We start from the raw sequence: 19,860 nt of genomic DNA on the forward strand, positions 1-19,860 counted from the left end.
GTGGGATGCACATGCAGTTCCTCAGCCAGTGCGTGTTTTGCTACCCTCTCTGTTGCTGCTGGTCTTCAGGCAATACATGCCTGTTGTCCTGGGGCATAGAGCGTGGCTCTTCAGAGATCGCCAGTGTCACTCTCTAATGTCGAAATATTAAGTGTCACTTTGGAGGGCCGAGCTGAATCTCAAACACCCGTGTGCTGCTCCTTTTCAGACAGCCTGTGATGCAGCTAAGATCAGATGCATCTGTCAAGGTGAGATGAAGGGAGGAACCGTGTAGCTGGCTCTCCATCATGGGTTACGGCGGATGCGGAGCACCAAGCCGTGCCAACAGGACAAAGGGGGACGCTGTTTCCCCCCACACAAACTCTGCCTGCCGGAGACGGGGCTGGGCACCTCTGGCATCTGAGCATAAATCTCTACGCTATTAGAGATGCGGCACTTCGTGAAGGAGAACATCTCTTGCTTCCCTTCCTTTCCCTCCATGGGCACCAACTCGTACCACTGGCAGTGTGGCACAGCAGATGACTGTGGTGGCTAAGAATGGGCTCTTGGGCTTGGACCAGGCATCCCGTGCAGGTCCCTCCTCTGACAGTGCCGGCCACCCAAGTGTCGGTGGGAGAAATCCTGAAACAGGCACTCATGGGGTAAAACATTGCTGCTGTAACATTTCTGCCTGTTCTTGTTAACTGTATCGTGCTAACTATATATTTAGTGATGGTGTAGTGCTTTCTCTTGTTATGTTTGAAACCAAACCGAGTGGGTTGCATGCCAAGAGGGAAGGATTGCAATGTTTCCACCACCACGACGGACTTTTCCACAGTGGAGCTCTTCCAGAAGATGGGCACTGCAGAGAGCTGGTGTGGCCTGAGTGCCTGGGACACTGCAGGCTCTGACTGGCTGCACCTCAGGGACTTGATAGCTCTGGGTTTTGCAGGCTCTGCTCTCTGAGGATGGGGAAAGATGGAAGTGAAGCTTGCTTTGTTAGGAACAAAAGAGCATGTAAAGCTTGTGGTAGTAGCTGCCGGCACCCGTTAGACAAGGTAAAAATACTACTTAAAAGAAAGGGGTGTGTATGTGTTTACAAATGGGGGCATACAAAGACAAATAAGACGTTTTAAAAAGCACGGAGCCCACATAGCGAGCATGCTGTCAGCCACGCTGCCTCTTGCCAGCTAATATCATCCACAAATAAAACAAGTTAGGTTGTTGCTATTGCAGCTGCTTTCCCTCATGAAGCAGGGTGAGCCAGACTCATCTGACTCTGAGAAACACGTTGGCAATTTGTCTGAAGTCCGAGGCACGCAGGGTAATTTACTTAAAAACCCCAATATAACAGTTACCATCCAGGATGAACACATACAACCATAATGTTTGCTTGCAGTTGTATTTTCTATGACACAGTCTCAGAAGTTGCTCGTTGGCTGCATTCACCAGCAAACACAGCCTGGAGGTGATGGGCTTCTTCCCTGACCTGCAGTTAACAGCCATAATTATACTCAAACAAGTTTTAATGTGGGAGGTAGGAGGGATTCAGCGGCTTGGGCAGAAGGCTGTCAGTGGGGTCATTTGGGATCCAGGCCTTGGGAGCTTTCCTTCGACCTTGGGCAAAGCACATCAGCTGCTTAGTGCCTCTGCTCTTTAAATCTGATCCGTTACAATTCGTTTCAGAGCAATTGATTGATATTGGTCTTGGTTTCCTCCTCTGAAGCAACCCCAAAATCCCCAAATATTTGTGCATGGAATTGAAGTTTAAATATAAAGTCTCCCTCTCTCCTCCCTGCTCTTCACCTCAGATAAAGGTGGAAGAAAAAGAGTCATTCAACAGCTGGAGGCATCAATCACGCTGGGAGCAGTCTGCCAGTTGTTCCACACGTTATTAATGATGAAAAGATATAAACATATGATCTCATAATTATGTTGCGTTTCAATTACTTACAAAATAATGACATTAGGAGAACAATGGGGTTACAAAATCAGGCGGACGAAAGCAAGGAAGTGCCAGGACTGACGTTGCATAGCTCCCCTTTGCATCTGCATTATGATACAATCTTTAATTCTATAATTGCATCATTTTTTCCCTTTCACAGAGTCCCTCTTTCAGTGGATAGGTAATTACTGCATAATTCATTTTCTCTTCCCCACATTTACTTTCTGCATGTGTCTCCACATCTATTTATTTTACACCCCACCCAAACCTTGAACTGAGCAGTGCTGCTAATTCCCTCCCGGGGGCTTTGCAGGTGGGGAAGTTCTTATTCTTGCAACGTCTCAGGTACAGGTACTGTCTTCGTTTTCATAGCTGAGGAATGGAGGCAAAGAGCAAATAAAGCTCAAATAATTGAAACGCCTTCAGTTTTGGCTGCCTCAAAGAGATACTTGGGGATGATTTTATTTTTCCCTCACCCCAGAATACCTGGCATGATGTAGCAGTTCATCTGCTGGAAGCACAAGGGTGAGTGACCTCAGCTGTGTCTCGGCACTCTCGCAGGTTAGCCCTAGATGTCTTGGCTTTGCAGAAGGTGGGGACCCCTGTCGAGGGTCACCTGAAGACAAACTGCTTTTAGGGACTTACTGAGCATTTTATAAAGACTGTGGAGCCAAGAAAGATGTAATTCTTGCCTGCAGGTGGGTATGTCCAACTTCCTCAAGTAAGGTGGTCGTCTCTTTTTCTTCCTGCGTTGCCTCATTCGCTAATCTTCCTGACCTCCACTGAGTGAGGCAGCGTTTGAGAGACAGCCCTTGCTTTTATCACACAACTGCATCTTTTTCCCAAAACAGTTGATTTCCAGGGCTCAAATGACTGGAGACAGAATCAGTGCAGATGTATACAGGAGCTGGGTGAAGGTTGTATGGGCAGTCTTCATTATGATACTTCTTAATTTTGGAGTGTGCAAGTTTGCAGTCTTTGTATTAAAAATTTAACATAGCTAGGTTTAAACGTCATTTTATAACTGTACAAAGGGAAAAGGGAGAGAGAAATAAAAATTGCTCCTGTCACATGAATCTGCAGTGACCCGGGTCATCCAGAGGGCGTAGACCTTTGGGCTGTAGCATTAATTTCTAACCCATGAGATGACGGCCTGCTTAAGAGCACTGTTTGGCTGTGGATCGTGGGAGCTGCCAGAGTGGGGTGACATGCTCAGCAGGTCATCTGCTGCTGTGTTTGGGGTTTTGCAGCCCAGAGCCAAGTTACCCTCAGATCCCATTTAAGGATGGGGTGGGCAGAGCTCTGGTGCTTCCCGAGTCCTCTCTGACTTGTCTCTGTCTGTCCTGCTCTTCCCTCTGTGGCAGCCTAGCTTCTTATCCCCTTAAACTCACCCTCCCCAGCTCCCCCTCCTTCCCCTCCATTCCTGTGCATCCCTAACAAATGCCACCTGCTTCTCCAATTGCTTTCTGGTACCATCGCTCCGGCCCATCTTTTGTTACTACCAGTGCCACCTATGATTTTCCAGAGGTCCCAGATCTAGATAGGGTTGTGTGCAATCCTGAGTCCAGTTTAGATCTGTAACTTTTGCTTGTTCAAACTGTACGTAAAGGCCAGCCCAATACCTTTGAATGAAGCATTTTAGGGGATTCACCTTCCTTGCTTCTAGTCCAGAGCCATTACTGTGGGTATCCTCCGAGATCAGGCAATGGCTAAATGGCTGCTTTCGGCCAACCCTATAAAAACAGTTTACATCTAAAGAATATGCTGCATTCTGCCCTGTTTCTCAGTGTTTTGTTGTATGCAGTCTTGCTTGGCCCCACCTACCTTCTACAATTAAGCCTAGGTGGACGTGCCGTTTTATGGGGTTGAATATGAGATTGAAATTACATAAGTTCATAGAAGAGTGCGGAAGACTGGCCGCTCGTCCTTTTTTTTGTTTTCTGGGAATGAATAGATACATGATAGTGCAAGCAAGAGTGTGCAGGTTCTAGAGGCTGGGCTTCCAGCTGAAATGCAAGTTGGTGCAACTCAGCCGTTTCCCGGAGAAGTGATGTCTGTAGTCCCAGCAAGCCTTTAGATGCTTTTGGCCTGCATGTCAGTCTTCTGGCCAATTTACAGTGAGTTTCTTCCTACAGCTTTGTTCAGGGGAGGGGAGGGCGGTTAGTATAAACCTCATGCTGCAGTAAGAGGACAAAGCAGAAATTTCTGATTATGTTCAAATGAGCATAACAGTTGGCTTTCTTTATGTACTTTGGGTTTTTGTTTTTTTTTTTTTTCATTAAACTAGATGAGGGAAAGTAGATGATACCAGCAAAGAAAATACATTTGCCAGCAAAATCTGGTCTTGGAACAGACCAGGCTGACCTGCAATGAAACAGTCGGGATGAGAATGATGTTAAAGTCAGACTTGTGTTCTTGGGAGTTTGTGATATAAATCATGGCCATGATAGATATAAACCACATCAAATTAGATTCATAAAATAATGACAGAACAGAGTGTCTTAAAAAGTTTTGGATGATTCAACGGATTATGCACCTTTACAAAATAATTAATAAGCCAGATGCTAAAAACTGGCACCGACCAATTCTCCCTGCATTACCACTGTGTGTAAGTCCAAGAGCTAGTATTGGAGTACTGGACTTCACATATTTGAAAAGGAGAGACTACTAAAAGGAGCATGGGACTGGTTTTCAGCTCTGGTCTGAAGGCACCTGGGGGCCAAGGACGTTGTCTCATCTGTGAAAGGTAACTGGGAGAAACGGCTTGAATCAGTGGAGAGATCTACACATCTTTCAGAGGGGGGAAAAAAGGTTTTGTGAATAAAAAAAAGAATTGCACATCACTGGCTTACCCATCTCCAGCCTGGAAGGTGGCGGTGAGCCTGCATGCCTAGGATTTGGTCTCGAGTTTGGGTAGGCTTCAGTTAATCCCTGACACAACCTTGTTCTCTGTATTTTGCCTGTGTGTTTTGAGGTGAGCATGTCTGGGCAGATCTTCAGGCACCGTAAGTTGCCGTAGCTGCCCTGGGAAAGAAGTGGCTCCTCCGTGGGGTGGCCCCCATGCCGGGTATGCCCTGCTGGCCTCCCTCCACCCCCGGTTTGCTTCCCCCTCTCCTCTTCCTCACCGCATCGGTGGTTGGATGCGGAGAGGCAGGGACAGGGCTTCGAAAAAGCTGGCTCAGCAGAGGAGGTGGAGAGCCAGCTGATGCCAGTATTACTATTCTTTCAAAATTGATGGATGAAATGATTATAAAATTGCAGAGGGAAGTGAAACTTCACAGAATCCATGTTTTAATTGCATTCGGGATTTTTTTCAGCAGCCAGCTTCTGAGGTGCAGGACAGATTGAGCATTTTTGTGAGGATGTTGATGTAGACTGCACAATGTATTGCTTTTAAAGAAAGAAGAAAAAGCTTGGGCCAGTCTGTTTTCCACACTCTGCTCTCAGTCTTCTTCAGTTGTACTGTGTGGTAGCATGCTGTGTCTAGACAGTAAATCAGATCTGAAATACTGTCCAGATGCAGCTAGAGAAAAAAGAGTCTGTTGCAAGCACCTGTGGTGTCGAGGTGCCCAAGCCTGCGAGGGGTATCTAAATGCTAGACTTGTAATTTCCTGTGTGCCCTTCATCCCTGCGGAGAGGAGTGAGGATGCTGGAGCTGTTTGGCTTGCGGTGACCAGCAGCGTGGGTCCATATTTCCTCCACGCTGCATGCCAGCCTTCTGGCACTGACACCCGCTTGCCTCTAACCTGGTGAAGATCCTTTTTCAGCTGAAGAAGCTCCCATGCTCAGTCTGCGAGTAGCACTCCTAAAGGGATGGCCTGCCTTACAATGGAAGGGTTCTTGCACTTCAGTTTATACCCTTCCTTCTCGTTTTCCTTGTTACTACTCTGGTCACTGCTAGGAGGAATGCCTTCCTGGTCCCTGGGAAGAGTCTGCACTGAATGTCAGGTGCAGACACACGTCGTTAATGAGCAGGGATGGAGGCTGCATGTATGCTGCACCCATTGGGGCTGCTTTTGCCCTGGTTGGCTCCATGGCTGGGCTGTTGTCACTGGTACAGCTCCTTTTGCCTCATGGGTCTGGCTTTTGAACCCCACAGTACGCAGAGATGGTCCAGCAAGTATGCAGTGAAGTGTGCTTGTAGGCTCTTCATGAGACAGTGGTTCATTTTTCATTTGATGCCTTTGCCAAATGTCATTCAGTACTTTTTGGTAGGCTGGCTTGCATGCCTAGAGTGTCTATGTGCCATTTTTTGTGGAGTCCTGATAGCCACTGTGGTCAAACGCTTTCCTCTAAGGAGAAGTAGTATATTTAGGTGATCTGCAAAGAAAAGGGGAAGGCTATGACAGCAGGAGAAGAATGGTCATGATTTTAGGCATAATGGATGTTGGTGAACTGGAGGCAGTGGATAGCTAACTTCTAATGAGTGCTATCTTGAAAATACGGCCCAGATGTTTGTATGCTGCATGAGGTTTTCTCATGGACGGGTGTTTTGCTTGAGTATGCTTCATCCAGGATTGCACCAACACACTCTCCACCCAATTTTGGTTTTCTTCAGACTTCAACAAAAACAGTTTTCTTTGTAGTATTTTTCCCTAGCCTGCCTTTCCTCTGGGACTGAGAACTTCTCTCCACGGTCTCTTTAACCCAAACATAACTTGCCCTAATGGTGCATGTTTGGAAAAGTACATGTGTAGGTGGTTTAGTTACGAGGAGAAAGCATCAGCCTTTTCTCTTGCCCCCTCCTGCTTTCTCCCAAGTCGAAAACTGAAGAGAGACACCCTTCAAGATGTTCCTGTTCAGGAGTGGGCTCTTAATTAAAGTCCCAGTCTTACGAAGTCCTGGCATCTGCAGCAGACGAGCCTTCTGCTCCCATCAGCTGCAGGTGAAGTTGCATAAGAGGACGTATGCTCAGGGGCTTGGAGGGCTGCTCTGTTTCTAAAAGTGAGTAATTTGGGGTGGAGACGGTCTTCTGCCCTAGTGCTTTAGCATGCCTATTTTCTCTACCTCTTTCATGCCTCCAGAAGGATTTCTGGGGTCTGCTCGGGCTGTGAGGAGCAGCCCCATTTTCCCCTGCTTATCTCCCTGGGGCAGCAGCTGCAGTCCGAGGGTGAGGTTTAGAAATTAGTTCCTCTTGCTGCGTTTCCTGCTCTGGTGTTGGTTGGTATTTTAATGGCTTGAAGCTAACATTAGGGAGTGTAACGCACCAAAGAGCCAGACTGCTGTGAGAGGAAAAGTTTCTTCCCTTCTCAAAGCTGGTGTCCTCACAGGCGGTAAAATGGGCTCATGAGATGTGGTTGCAGTCCCTGTGAGTTACAGAGGCATCTTAGCTAAGCAGGTGGTAAGTAATGAAGGTGACCAGCAGATCACGATGGCCTTCTGACATCCTAAAGGACCTGAAATCTTTGCGGTGTTTACTCCGAAAATATTCTCTCTGCCTTTCCAGAAGTGCACTGTTTACACAGGCGCAAACATTGAGATTTTGCAGTGTACATGCTTGCGTTTTTTGTGCTTTGGGCACAGCTGGTAATGCTGATAGGAGGATGTTTATTGTACAAACACTTGCTGCTTAGAAGGTAGAAATTTGCTGAGAGTGGCACTGGAAGCCCAGCAATTCTCCCTTCAGCGAGGAAGGGAAGTGCCGACGGCTGAGCTGTGCTCGGCAATGTGTGCGTGTGTGGTCACAGCAGGACCAGGGGTGCTGAAGTGCTGGCGTTGTTATTTGGAATATTTAAATTCGTTAAGCCTTTTTTTTCCTAGCAATGTTTTCCAGATATAATTATTTAAAAGTAAAGCTGAAATATGCTATTTTGCAGATGCTTGGGAGCCTGTTTTCTTCCTTCGGCCACGGTAGAACTGTTAACATCAGTGACTACAGCTACAAGTTGCTTGTCCAGGTATAGCTTGTCTTCGCTTTTGTGGGATCAAGGCCTGTTTGGTATTTTTTGACCTGATTCTCACAGGATTTCCTTTCGTTTGCTGCACTGTTCTGTATGCCAGTTTCCCTGTAAATGTTATGAGAACTGGCAGTATGGGCCTGATACCAAGGGTAAGGGGCTAATACAGATACATTTCTTTTTATTTTGGAAGCTCTTGTGATCCACACCTCGCTGGCAGGGCGGTGATGTTTCACAGAAGAATGCCTTTCTCATAATTTGAATTCAAAGTGCACTAACGGGGTCCATCCACAGCCCAGGCATGGCAAGCGATGCACCAGGGCCAGGGTCCATCCAGCAGCAGGAGGCAGGGACAGAGATGGGGCTGGGGACGTGGCTGCAAGCGTGAGCCCTGAGGTCCATCGAGGGACAGGGCTGGAGAACAGCACTGCTGTGGCATCCCTGGAGCAGGGAGTGATGGCCCTGGGGGGACTAAAATGAGGTCCTGTTTCTATTTTTTAAGTGCCAATCCAGTGCTGTAGCCATTCTGCTGTGTTGCTTATTCAGCGTTTCATTTTAGGAGGCCTGAAGGTATGCTGCTGTAGCTGAACGACGCTTCCTCCGTGAGATGCCTGCATTTGCAATATCTGGCTGTTTTGTGTGTGCAGAGCTAGGGACAGAAGTGCTTGAGAGCCGTTACGGTAGCTGAGGGGTTGCTTAGTCTCCCGATCCGTGGCTATGCTCAGCAGGCTGCTGCCCGCTGCTGCAAAGAAGTGTGATGTACGTAGCGTTGTCACGCCGAGGTTTTTTCAGAGGGACGTGGCAGCTTTTGCACCCAGGGCTGTGCAATCTAAGGGCACATTAAGCCAGAGAGACACTTGATGAGAGGCCAAGATGGTTATTTGCATTACTGATAAGGTGATTAGTGTTCGTGGTTCTCATTAGAGACCTGTGGAAGATTGGGATCAGACAGAAAGGATTTGTGTGTGTAATTTATGAGGCCTGCTGGTCAAACCTCCATTTATACTCTTATTTGTATGGACATTCACACATGTATGTATGGAGGAAAAATCAAAATATATGGATGTTTCTGACTTAACAAAAAAAGGCTAGTGAAAATCAGTGATTTATGTAAATTTACTTTTATGAAAAAAGATGCATTTAGCAACTTGCAGTAACTTTGCAAGTTACTCCACTTTGTATTCTGGTGGTACATAAACACAGGCTTGATTCTCCGCTTTCTTGCCCTTGCTTATCCTTTTGTAACTACAGCACAGTTGCATTGATTTAAGACTGGTCTAGGGTATTGGATAGCCATGTCCAATTATTTTTCTGTTAGCTCACTAGCTTTTTTTTAAAATATTAGTTAGTACCATAGGTGGTAGCAACTCCTAGCTTTGAGGTGTGCTGTGCACTTCGAGTGGCCTGACCTGCCTGCTGCTTAGCTGTCCCTGCATCGCAGTTCAGGAGCCTCTCTTCTCCATTTTGTTTGTGACACACGGGTCTGAGCAAAAGCCAGCGACTCACTGCTTGCAGAGGGTCTGAAGTCACCAGTGTGATATGCTACATACTCTTGAGATTTATCAGCTTCCCCCTTTTGCAAATCAAGTCAAAGAGGGTAATGCGCAGATCCTGTTTTATTTCAGCGTGGCTTGCTTATTCAGTGGAGAGGATGCGAGAAACACATGCAGTCATCTAGGTGGATGAAACCATCTTTGAGTGAAGTAATGTGACACATGACAGAAATTCTGAGCTTCTGTGTGAAATAAATGCCTCTTTCAAGAGAGGAAAATCCTTGACAGTACTTTTAAAAGTTATTGGGAAATTGTGGGTTAAATAACTACCTCTATGACCACATTAACATTTTATTTTCTTTTCTTGCCACTTTTCTGATTGCAGGCAAGACATGCAGGCAGGAAGCAAAAAAGAAAAAAATAAAGTAAGATAAGAGAGCAGTTAGTTTGTTTAGGGTTTTGTTTGTTTTACTTCTTTACTGCATCTTTCTTGTCTGCATCTGATCCCTGGCAGTGTTTTGTGACCTCCAGTGGATCCCATCAGTGTTCTCCATTCGGAGCCCCGTGAGCAGGCAGAAACCTACAAGCCAGAGCACTGAAAGCACTGAACTGCCTGAAAGGAATGCATCTTGGATCAGCTCTTCCTCTTTTCTCCCATGTTGGTGAACACTGGGGGGAATTGTTTAAACCAGCTGAGCTTTACTGCAAAACTAAAAACCAAAACACCACCAAACCATCAACATTTGGAGATGATTATGAAGAGGATTGAGCACTACTATTCCTCCTCAGGACACTCCCGCATTCATTGCTGGCCTTATTTTAATACATTTTTAAAGTTTCTGAAGATCAGTTTCAGCTAAAAGAGAACTGTGATTTGGTTGTAGTGCACCTAGGAAGTGGGTGTTATTCTCGTGTGTCAGGATACGTGTGTTTAGACTCTCCAGAGCTTGCAAATTCGTGGAATATTCTTGAAGTGAAAGCTGGGAGTCACCTAGGGATTAGCTGAGGAAGAAAACATCTTAGGCCACCGCAAAAATCACAAATGGAAGAAATACAAGTTGCAGTTCTTTAGTGCTACATAAAAGGAAACTGCTAAACATATTTCCTTGGTAAGCAAACCAGTTTGTGAACTGTATTGTATTACTTTTTTTGTAAATGTCCCCATTTCATCAGCTCCTATTCTAAGATAGATTGCTGGCACCTTACGTTTTGCGACCAAAAAGCTAGAAGAAAGCTTTGTAGGAGTAGCAATTTCAGGAGATTGCTTGGAATCTCAAACTGCATATTAGGTTTCTTTGAATTACCCGGTGATGTGTTTGGTACCTGCTATTTTGTTTCAGAAGTGCATAATGTAAATAAATTTGATTAGAATTGTGCTCATACACTTTCCGTCAGTCTTTTGGCTGGATTTTCTAGCTCGGTAAACCACAAAACTCCAGGTATTGGCAAATTCTCTTCTGTGAATGCCTTTCCTGTGAAAAGCTGGTGCAAAATATTTTTGTTCTAGCAAAGGGAAAGACTAGTCAGTGTGCTGCACTTCCCAAATCCATACAGGTCTCTGTGCCGCTTTGAGGATGCATGCACGTGATTTAGCCATTCCTTCATCACAGTTCAAGAGTCCCTCTTTCACTGTGCCTTGGTTGCAACTGCATGGGCCGCTTACAGATCTCACAACGGCAGAAGAAAGCAAACGTAGCATCCACTTGCCATACCTCTTAAGAAAGGATGCTTGGCATCTGGGAGGCACAAATGTCATCCTGCAACCCTTGCTCTCCCCAGGAAAGCTGATGCAAATCAGCAAGAGCTAGAGAAGCAGGGTCCTGCAGCCCACACATTGTCAGCTTCTTAGGTCTTAAGAGTGTGGTGGATATTTGGAAGCGATGAAAATAGATGGCCGTGTGCCCAGTGCAAGAAATTATTAACTCCACTGTATTTATTTTTATAGTGAAATGGCATTTTCACATCTCCATGAGAGGTACTTTAGCAGGATACAAACCCAGCAAAGCATTTCTGTTTGTGGACATAGTGACTTTGGCACAGATGTGATGAAACTAGCTAGTCTCTTGATGAAAACACACTGAGCTGGTAATACTGCAGTTTTGCATCTTCTCTAAGGAAATTTGGCAATGCAGCTGTGGTGGATGGAGGACGTATTTCTTTACACTCCAGATTGCTGTGCAGGAAAAGATGTGTTGGACAGGCATAGCTTTAGCAAAGTTAGGTGACTGTGATTTCAGAGTGAAAGACGGAATTAATAACTACCTAGAAAATAGGGTATTATTTGAAGGAAATTTGATTTCACTTTTTAGTGACTCAGGAATGTGAACACTTAAGGTTTGAGTCATGTTTTTTAAAGGTGTTTTAACAGGACTTTCAAAGTTATGGGTACGTTTCACTGCATTCAAATTAATATGCATGTAAAAGCTTGACAGTGCTAAGTCTGTTTGTGCTTGTGAATTGGGCAGTTAGTGGCTTGGCCACCTGCATTTTGTGTTTGCATGCAAAATAATTTGCATTAGCAGTAGAGCATTCCATGTCCATATAGCGTGTGTTATAACTAATCTGCACGCAAATAAAGTGGGTCTGGGAAATGTAGGAAGCCATGTAGGTAAGACTGGATTCTTGCTGGAGGCCACTAAATTGTGTCTTGTCTTAAAAACAGAAGGGAAAAAAAAAAGACAGAGCGGAGAGGGTGGGGGTTACCTGGTTATTGTAGTTAGGATCCAGTCCACTTCAATCAACACAGCGTGCTGCTGATGTTAGAGAATTACTCAGGGCTCTGTTTCAACTGGTCGCCAAAATGACTCAGTGTAAGAACTGACAGTGAGGTCATGTGGATTTTTTTTAAAGAACCTGTTGGACTAATTAGGCTATGTTATGTGGCTTAGTATTAGTTAAACATGCCCAGAGTTACTGGTAAGAGTTCAACCTTTAATTTTCTGCTGGAAGCAACTTCCCTTCAAGATTCAGAGATGTACAGAAGTTGTCATTAGAGATTGTAACATATTAAACCCCAAAGCACTGTAGAAGTTATGGGGGAAGGAAAGAAGCTGCAGAAAGTAGGAGGGAAATTAATTATATGATAAAGGCCGCACTGAACAACAGGATGGCTTAACACTCAGCGTTGCAGGGAGAAGATCAGTTGTATCAGTGTTTAGTAACTACTTTCACTGAGTTGTTCGTGTGTGTATTATATATATCTATAAAAATTAGTGGCTGCTGTGATTACATATAATGACTTATTATGTAGTTGTTTGAACAAGGCAACAGAGAAAGTAAGACTTCCAGACTCTTAGTTCTTTTGCTCATTACAAACATTCAGTTCCTCTCTCTCCAGCTCCGGGCACTCCAAACGTTGCTCGCACGTTATCTGTATTTGCCTTTGCTTCCTGCTCGCTCTCTGTCCCTACCCACCTCTTGTTCCTGCCCTGGCCTCCAGCTCCCTTAGGGAGTCCCGTGTCTTTTGTCCTGCTGCTTTCTGCATCCTCTCTATACCCTCCCTAATCTTCAGTAACACAGATGTGAATCAGGCAGATTTTTAGTTTCCCCTTAATTTCTGTAGCATATGTAAGTTAGAATTTTTTTTTTTTTTTAAATTAAGAAAGGGTCTTTGTCCAGTGTTCGTTTCCAGATACTGTAAATGATGGGTGGAGACTTTAGAAAAAGAGTATTTCTACAAGGAAACTCTGAGTATAAATCTTGCCAAACTTTACATGGCTGAAAAAATTTCATCTCTTGACCTGTAATTCCAGAGGGGTAATTTTATTGAGGTTCAGACTCACAGGTTTTATATCGTAGAAAGTTTGTGTCCACTAAGGAAAAGTCTTCATCTCTCGTATACTGTTGACTGTTTAAAGTGCAGAGGCAAAATGCAAGTCTGGAAGTGTGAGGCTGTGTGCCTGTGGGAGGGCTCTGTCTATCAAAACCGGGTCTTTGTACTGCCAGACTGTGGGGCAATATGGTCAGTTTAGCCAGGACATGCAGTGGGGTGTTTTTAGTGATTTTTGCCAATTGCAGGAAGACAGAGGGCTACCTGACTGGTCACAAAGTCTGCTGGGCAAATGCATTTAACGAGCGAAAAGAGTTTGAAGTGATGCTGCGTTGTATGCCTGTGGTATCTATGAAAGGGTGTTGGGTGCCTCAAGACCAGCTTTGCTTTTCTGTGACACGTTGGCCGTGTGCTGGCAAAGGTTACAGGGTGGCATTGGGAGTCTGTTTGTCCCAGCATAACGTTCAGCTTGGTGTTCTTCCTCCAGTACAAGACTGGCTTGTTTTTCTGGTTAGATTTTGATGCAGAAAAAGTAAACCCCATCATCAGCGAACCACTGGGTGGGTACAACGTGTATGTCATACATGACGTGTCCCAAAAGCATGACATGCCCAGCTTAGCATTGGTGGCCAGCGTTGAGTCCAGAGCAGTTCTTTCCCTTTCAGCTGTGTCTGGTGTTGGCACAGCCTAAGCTAAACTTAAGCCGCCTGAATACCAGCTTAGCTAACTTGTTGTTCTTTGGGACTATTCGGTCTTCCCAGTCCAGGCAAACGTCACTTCATTCCCCCTCTCCAAAGGCTGTTGTTACTTGCCGTTTTTCTTTTTTCTTTTTTTTTTTCTTCCACCAGGACTAACAACTCTCAGTGGCACCTCCAGTAATGTTTCATTGCCATGCAAAAGGGGGAAAGCACTTTGTCAGCAGCCTACTTCAGGCAGAGAAATTTATATCTGTGAGAAGCATATGTACAGAACAGCAATTACTCAGATCATCAATATTTATACAGCAGATAATAGTCATCATGGACAAGATGAATATTGTCACAACAGCAATAGCTGCTTGGGGGGGGGAATGCAAAATATAATTGCTAGGTTTCTTTAAATGGGATAATTATTTAAGTTTCAAGTGATTGGTGAAAATAGCTTAGAGTCTGAATTAAATGTTCAGTGGGAGTTCATCTGCTTCTAGAAAGTAAAGGAAATGCCCATCCTGTCTACCCTCATGTCACACTGCGAAAGCTGCCTGGGATGTCGTCCTTTACATGTGGCTTTTGCTGAAGGCAATGCTGGTGCCAGTTGCTGAATGAGGAATCATAAAAAATAACAACAAAAAAAATCGAAATTGTTTTGAAAATGAATTTTTGTTACTTCCACTGTGGATGGACACATGTTTGTGGTTGAGATGGAGGCACAGTTGCATATGCTTTTATTTTAAAAGTGGTACCCCAGTGCCCGGTGGAAGGTGGCCGTCCTTAGGGCAGGTTTTTTACCAGAGCTTTCCAGCATCCCGCCTGCCAGCTGATGTGATGCTGGTCACCTTGGTGGTGCCTGGCTGGACAGGCAGCCCAGCGAGTCCCCGTCCCGGCTCCTGCTCGACAGCCAGCTGGAGGGACAGCACAGGTGGTGGCTTCCTGCTTGCACAGGAGATGCAGCTCCTGATTTCTGCAAAGAGAATGCCTTCTTCCACCCACCCTTTTTAACCTTTTTATGGTGGTGTGATTATTCAGAGGGCTTCCCTAAACTGGCATGAAAATCTGCTAGGTTGCCTTGTTTTTGAGAAGTATTAAATCAAAAACTATCTGCATGCAAGCTCTTTGCTACAGATAATTTACTTGCTGACTATTTTCTTCTGCTTGTGAAATGCCTCTGAATAGCTCCATTTTTTCTATATACTGAGTGGCTCTTCAGATGTGACTGTCTGAATATTTGAACCCCTGCACGCCCTTGACCTCTTTCAGTTGAGGGAGAACAGTGGATGGGAGCGTGCAGCACTTGATGTTCAGTGTTTAGCTCAGTTGGGTTGGCTGTCATTTGCAACGTCAATCACACAGCTCAAAGTTTTCGAAACACCAAAGCAACTCAAGAACTTTTTCAACAGAGTAGATCCACAAAAGACCTTAAGTACTGTGGTATCAAACTTCCAGGCACTGTATTCTATGGGATGAAGATAACGAGGCTTCTTGTGCAATGCTGGGAGAAAAGTTGGCCCAAGAGTGGGATTTGCAAAAGCTGGCATCCCAAATAAGGAGGCACAGGAGCTGGCTACAACAACAGAGAATCAAGAGGAGGTCTTTTAAGCCGGCAGCCCTCTTTCTGTTCCAGGAAACATGCTGAACTGCTCCTTTTTATTCCTTTCTGGAGTTAGGTACCTTCTGCTGAGATGTAAGCAGCGGAGGAGCTAGCGGTTGCTCTCTCCGAGTTAGGTCTGATGCTCAGCCCGAAGGAAGCTAAGACTGAGCTCCCACCTTTGTCTGGTGGCATTTGATCATGGATCTTTTTCTCTTCATAGGTAAACCCATTAGACTGCCTGGATCCTAGCCCTTTTCCAAATGAATTTTTAATATAAAAGAATTAAACATTCATTGGAGCAGGGACAGGAACCCAGGTCTGCCTTCCCCTCACACTCACTTTTCCTTTCTGACCTGAATATTGAATTAAGCACTTCAAAGTGGAATGAGGTCAGCAGGAGGCATTGGTGGAGCTCTGCTGAGCTACTGAAATTGCTGGTACTTAAAACTTCCATCTGGGAGAAGGGAAAAGAATATTATTATTTTGTCAAATTCACCCTCAGTGAATGAAAGTTTCCTTCTGCCATGAGCATACCCAGGTTCTTGGGTGGCTTCACTGAATATGCCACTGGCATGTGGCTTGGGGAAGTCCTGACCCTGTTGCATGCAGATTAATTTGGACAGAAGGCTTGCTTGAAGCTAAATTTAGGTCAGTTTAGATCTTCCTGATGCAGGTAAAGCTGAGATGTCCAATAATGGCAGTATTAATACTTCAGGTGCTTGTCCCCAGTGCATAACTCTTAATAGAGATGCTTTCTAAATTGCAGATCACAGACCCAGTATTGCAACTATGTGTCTTTAAACTTTTTCTTAAGTAGTACCCCCTAATTTTTTTACTGATGGCAGTGTAATCTTTGCTCAGAACTTAAGCTTGCAGTCAACAGACTTACTTTCGTAGTTACCTTCCCCAGATCCCTTTGAGGCAGCCACTGTTGAGACTGTTGGGGGACTATCTGCAAAAGTGTTAATTCAAATGTTTTCTTCTGCCTGAGGTTCTGCCTTGAGGAAAGGTAAATTTGGAGAGATTGGTGCAATTCATAAGCCAGCCCCTTACACAGGTGAGCCAGCCCTGTGATAGACCCATGCTCGACACATTCATTGCTCCTTCAGTTGTATTGCAGCTCAGAATAGTTTTTTTTCAGAGTGAGGAGAACAAGGGGCCATTGAAGAGAGCAGGTAATCAGCACTACTGATATTCCAGATTATTGAATTGTGTTGAAATAATGAGTTTTGTCATCAGGCTAGATTGTTTGTACCTAATTCTCTGAATCTTTTTTTTCATTGCAGTAACTTGCACGGGGGTCTGGAGGTTATGAAAGGGATTGCTTCCCCTCACGTTTAATGGGGTATTGTGTTTTGGCTGTCTTGTCCCATTGCTAAGCCCAGACCCATTTATATTCTAATTTGAGGATGTTAGCAGCGTGAGGAAATGGGGTGCTTGCAGTATCCCGAAACTGTGAGCCCCTCTAATTCTGTTTCACTTTAGTGTTAAGCGCTGGGGCACCACTGTGAAGACTGTAGATCAAGGTCTTTCTGTCACCCTGGTGCAACCTAGCTAAAGCCTTGAGGGGTTTTGATGAATAAAGGTTTAAAGATCCAGTCCTGTGTAGTAGTTTTCTTTTAAAACTAAAAAGGGGAAGAATTGTGTGGCAAAGGATGGAGTCAGAGATATATTGCTACGAAGCCTCAAGAATGTTCCTGGAGCAGAAAATTCCCTCCTCCTTAGCTTCTGAACAGTAAAAGAGTGAAGCTGTTTGCCTCTTCACTTGGTTTTACAGCAGATTTGAAGATTTGTTCTGCATTGCCTTCTGGAAGTTTTTTCTGCATCCTAATTTTGTCAAAGTTCATTGGTTTATTTTATGGAGGGGAAAAAAAAACCCAGATCTCCTTTCACTGAAAAAACGGGACTGAAGGGTTAGGTTTAGGAATGCTAGCACCATCTCCCATGGGAACTGTAATTAGCATACTTTGTTTCCCCATTCTTCCCTAGGGGCTTGGCTTTATGGCTGGCTTCCATCTCCTCTTTTCATGTTGAGTTGCCATTGTGGTTATGGGAGATGTAATCTAGCTGGGAAACCCAGTCCGTGTTGGAGAATGGGAACATGGGTCATCCCATATGCAAGTACCTCAAGCTGGTATAAGCAGCATTTTACAGTTCTGAAAATGGCAATTTGGGTTGCCAGATTTCCAGTATGTAGTAGAAAGGTAACACTTCCCTTAGTACAGGTGACATAGCTGTTCATTTCACTTCATTCATAAGGTGTTCATTTGAAACCGCAAATTTCCATTAAAACTTACTTTTCTCTAATTTTATTTTAAACCAGCATCTTGGCTTAATTTGCAAGCACAAAACCCCATTTTTTTAGGGGCTTGCCCTGCAGTAAGTTATAAGTGTGATACTAGGATACTGGAATTTGTTGTAAGTTCGAAGTACAGCAAGTAGGAGATGGTGATTTGATTTGCCGGAGGAGACTTCTCTTGCTGGTCTGGCATAAATATTTCTGAAGTGTGGAATGGAGCTAGACTGGGAACAGGAATAAAGTACTCTTCAGACTTCAGATTTTACTTTCTGAAGTAGATGCCCCTCTTAAAATAGAAATCAACAGAAATACTGGTGTTGGTTGAACAGACTGATACATAGTCAGTCTGTGGAGTGGGAAGCGTGTCAGTGTATGAAGTTTAAGCATACCTACAAGACAGAAGCTGGTCAGTAATAGCAAATTGGTGAGAATTCAGTGAAGTTGTATTGCTCCCAAATTTGCTTTTAATAAGCAGTGAGCTATTTTACAGGGACACTGTTGCTACTGTTAGAGTTGGCTAATTAGCAACCCCCCTTCTGAAGAAACCCCTGATGCTGCTGAAAGTCTTCAAGTGTACAGAAACTTGTTCTTTTTATTCTCTCAATTTCACGGTGTCTTCTGCCTTTCAGTTTACAACCTCTTGCAAGCTGCCACTCTCCATGTTTGTGTGACTTCCACAGAAAACACAAGTAATAGCAGTTGAAAGGGAATTTTAAAATAGATCAGGAAATCTAGGGCATGTCAGGACGATTTTGAGGTGGTCTTAAAAATCCAGCAGTTGCCTTTTTTGAAAGCTTTTGCTGAATGTTTTGAGATTTAGCCTCCCTCTTCTTTAGCTAAAGGCCGGGAAGAGTGAGGCTTTCCTCTCAAACAGAGCGTGTCACATGCATTGGCATTTGGAGGAAGCAGGACTGCTTGTGGGATGACCTGTTCTCCACTGGAAGGATTTCTGGGCAAGTCCTGCCCAAATCTGCTCTTGAGAACAGTTATTGTGAAAGAGACTTCACCCAGCTCAGTGGAACTGCTTCATATGGAGGGGTCACTGGCACAAAGAAATGCTGGCAGGACTGGATGCAGGCTGGTTTTTGCAGCTTTAAAGAAATGAGGCTTTAAAGAAATTGTTTATCCGCCTGCAAAGTCCTTGTGATTTTTTTTTTTAAACTCATATATAAATTTATAATTATTTTCATACGTAAAATAAATGAATTCATATTATTATACTGGTGCTCCTGAACATCCTTGCAAAAGGGCAAGGTAAGCCAGTGAAAAGGATTTTGGTAAGGAAATGTGCATTTTAAGAGGATATTATGTCCATGTTCAAAAATAGTTTAGGGAAAAAAAAACTCACATTGACTTCCCTCTCGGAGTCCAGGTCTTCTCTTCTGATGCAGCCACATCCCTGACACAAGAAGTTGTGAGCTAGAGGGCTGCTAATGGTCTCAGCTTGGTAATGAGGAGTTATTTAAAGAAAGGTTACAATTTTGTGACATGTTTGCTTTCTTCCTTATGTCCACTTGTTTGGAATCAGCATGACCCAAAAATGAGTGGTGGTGTTTGGTGAAGGGCAATGGAAACATGACCCCAAGACTACAGGAACTTTACTGTTGTAGCCCTTGGAGGAGCTACAGCAAAAACCCCTTCATATTTTGAGGAACCTGACTTAATTTTTCCAGTGTTACAGGGTTACATTCCTGTGCTACTCCTTCCTCTGCTGGCTGAAACTCCTCTATGTGGTCCATTGGAGAAACTCTTTATCTTTTTATGTTAATGGGTGGTTATGAAACAAGAACAAAAAAATTAAAGATCATGCACTGGCAATTTAATGAAGTGATAAGAATCTACAATTTTGTTCTTTAATAAGATTATAAAACTGTTGCTTTTTCAAATGAAGAGAGGCACAGAGATGGCTGTAACCTGTACACGTGCAATTTTAAATCAGGTTATCATGCTGAGTTGAAATTTTTCAGTTCGCTCCTTTAAAGGTCTCATTTTCTAGCATTTGTGCTCATTTCTTTTGTGTAATTTTAAACAATATACAATAGCATTTTTCCATCAGCAAAGGCCTGTGCATTTCAGTGACCTTTACTGCTTTCTTTAGAGGGGTTACGCAATCAGATGTAAGGGAATGAAAATATTTAATGATTTTTTTTTTCTCCAAAAAGGTCTTATGCCTGTATTCTTACGGTTGTACT

General features: G+C 44.2%; 1 protein-coding gene across 6 annotated transcripts in view; it reads left to right on the top strand.

The window, feature by feature from the left end:
- RNF152 (ring finger protein 152) overlaps positions 1 to 19,860 on the top strand; it is a 45,498-nt gene that overhangs the window by 5,097 nt on the left and 20,541 nt on the right. For 4 of the 6 annotated variants that reach the window (XM_052780850.1, XM_052780823.1, XM_052780868.1 and 1 more), the window contains exon 2: positions 7,741 to 7,821. The exons of the other annotated variants lie outside the window; for them this stretch is intronic. The gene's annotated coding sequence lies outside the window, so the exon portion shown is untranslated. The remainder of the gene's footprint in view (positions 1 to 7,740; positions 7,822 to 19,860) is intronic. 6 annotated transcript variants of the gene reach the window in all.

The sequence above is a fragment of the Harpia harpyja genome, chromosome 1, assembly GCF_026419915.1.
Source record: "Harpia harpyja isolate bHarHar1 chromosome 1, bHarHar1 primary haplotype, whole genome shotgun sequence".
Lineage (NCBI taxonomy): Eukaryota > Metazoa > Chordata > Aves > Accipitriformes > Accipitridae > Harpia > Harpia harpyja.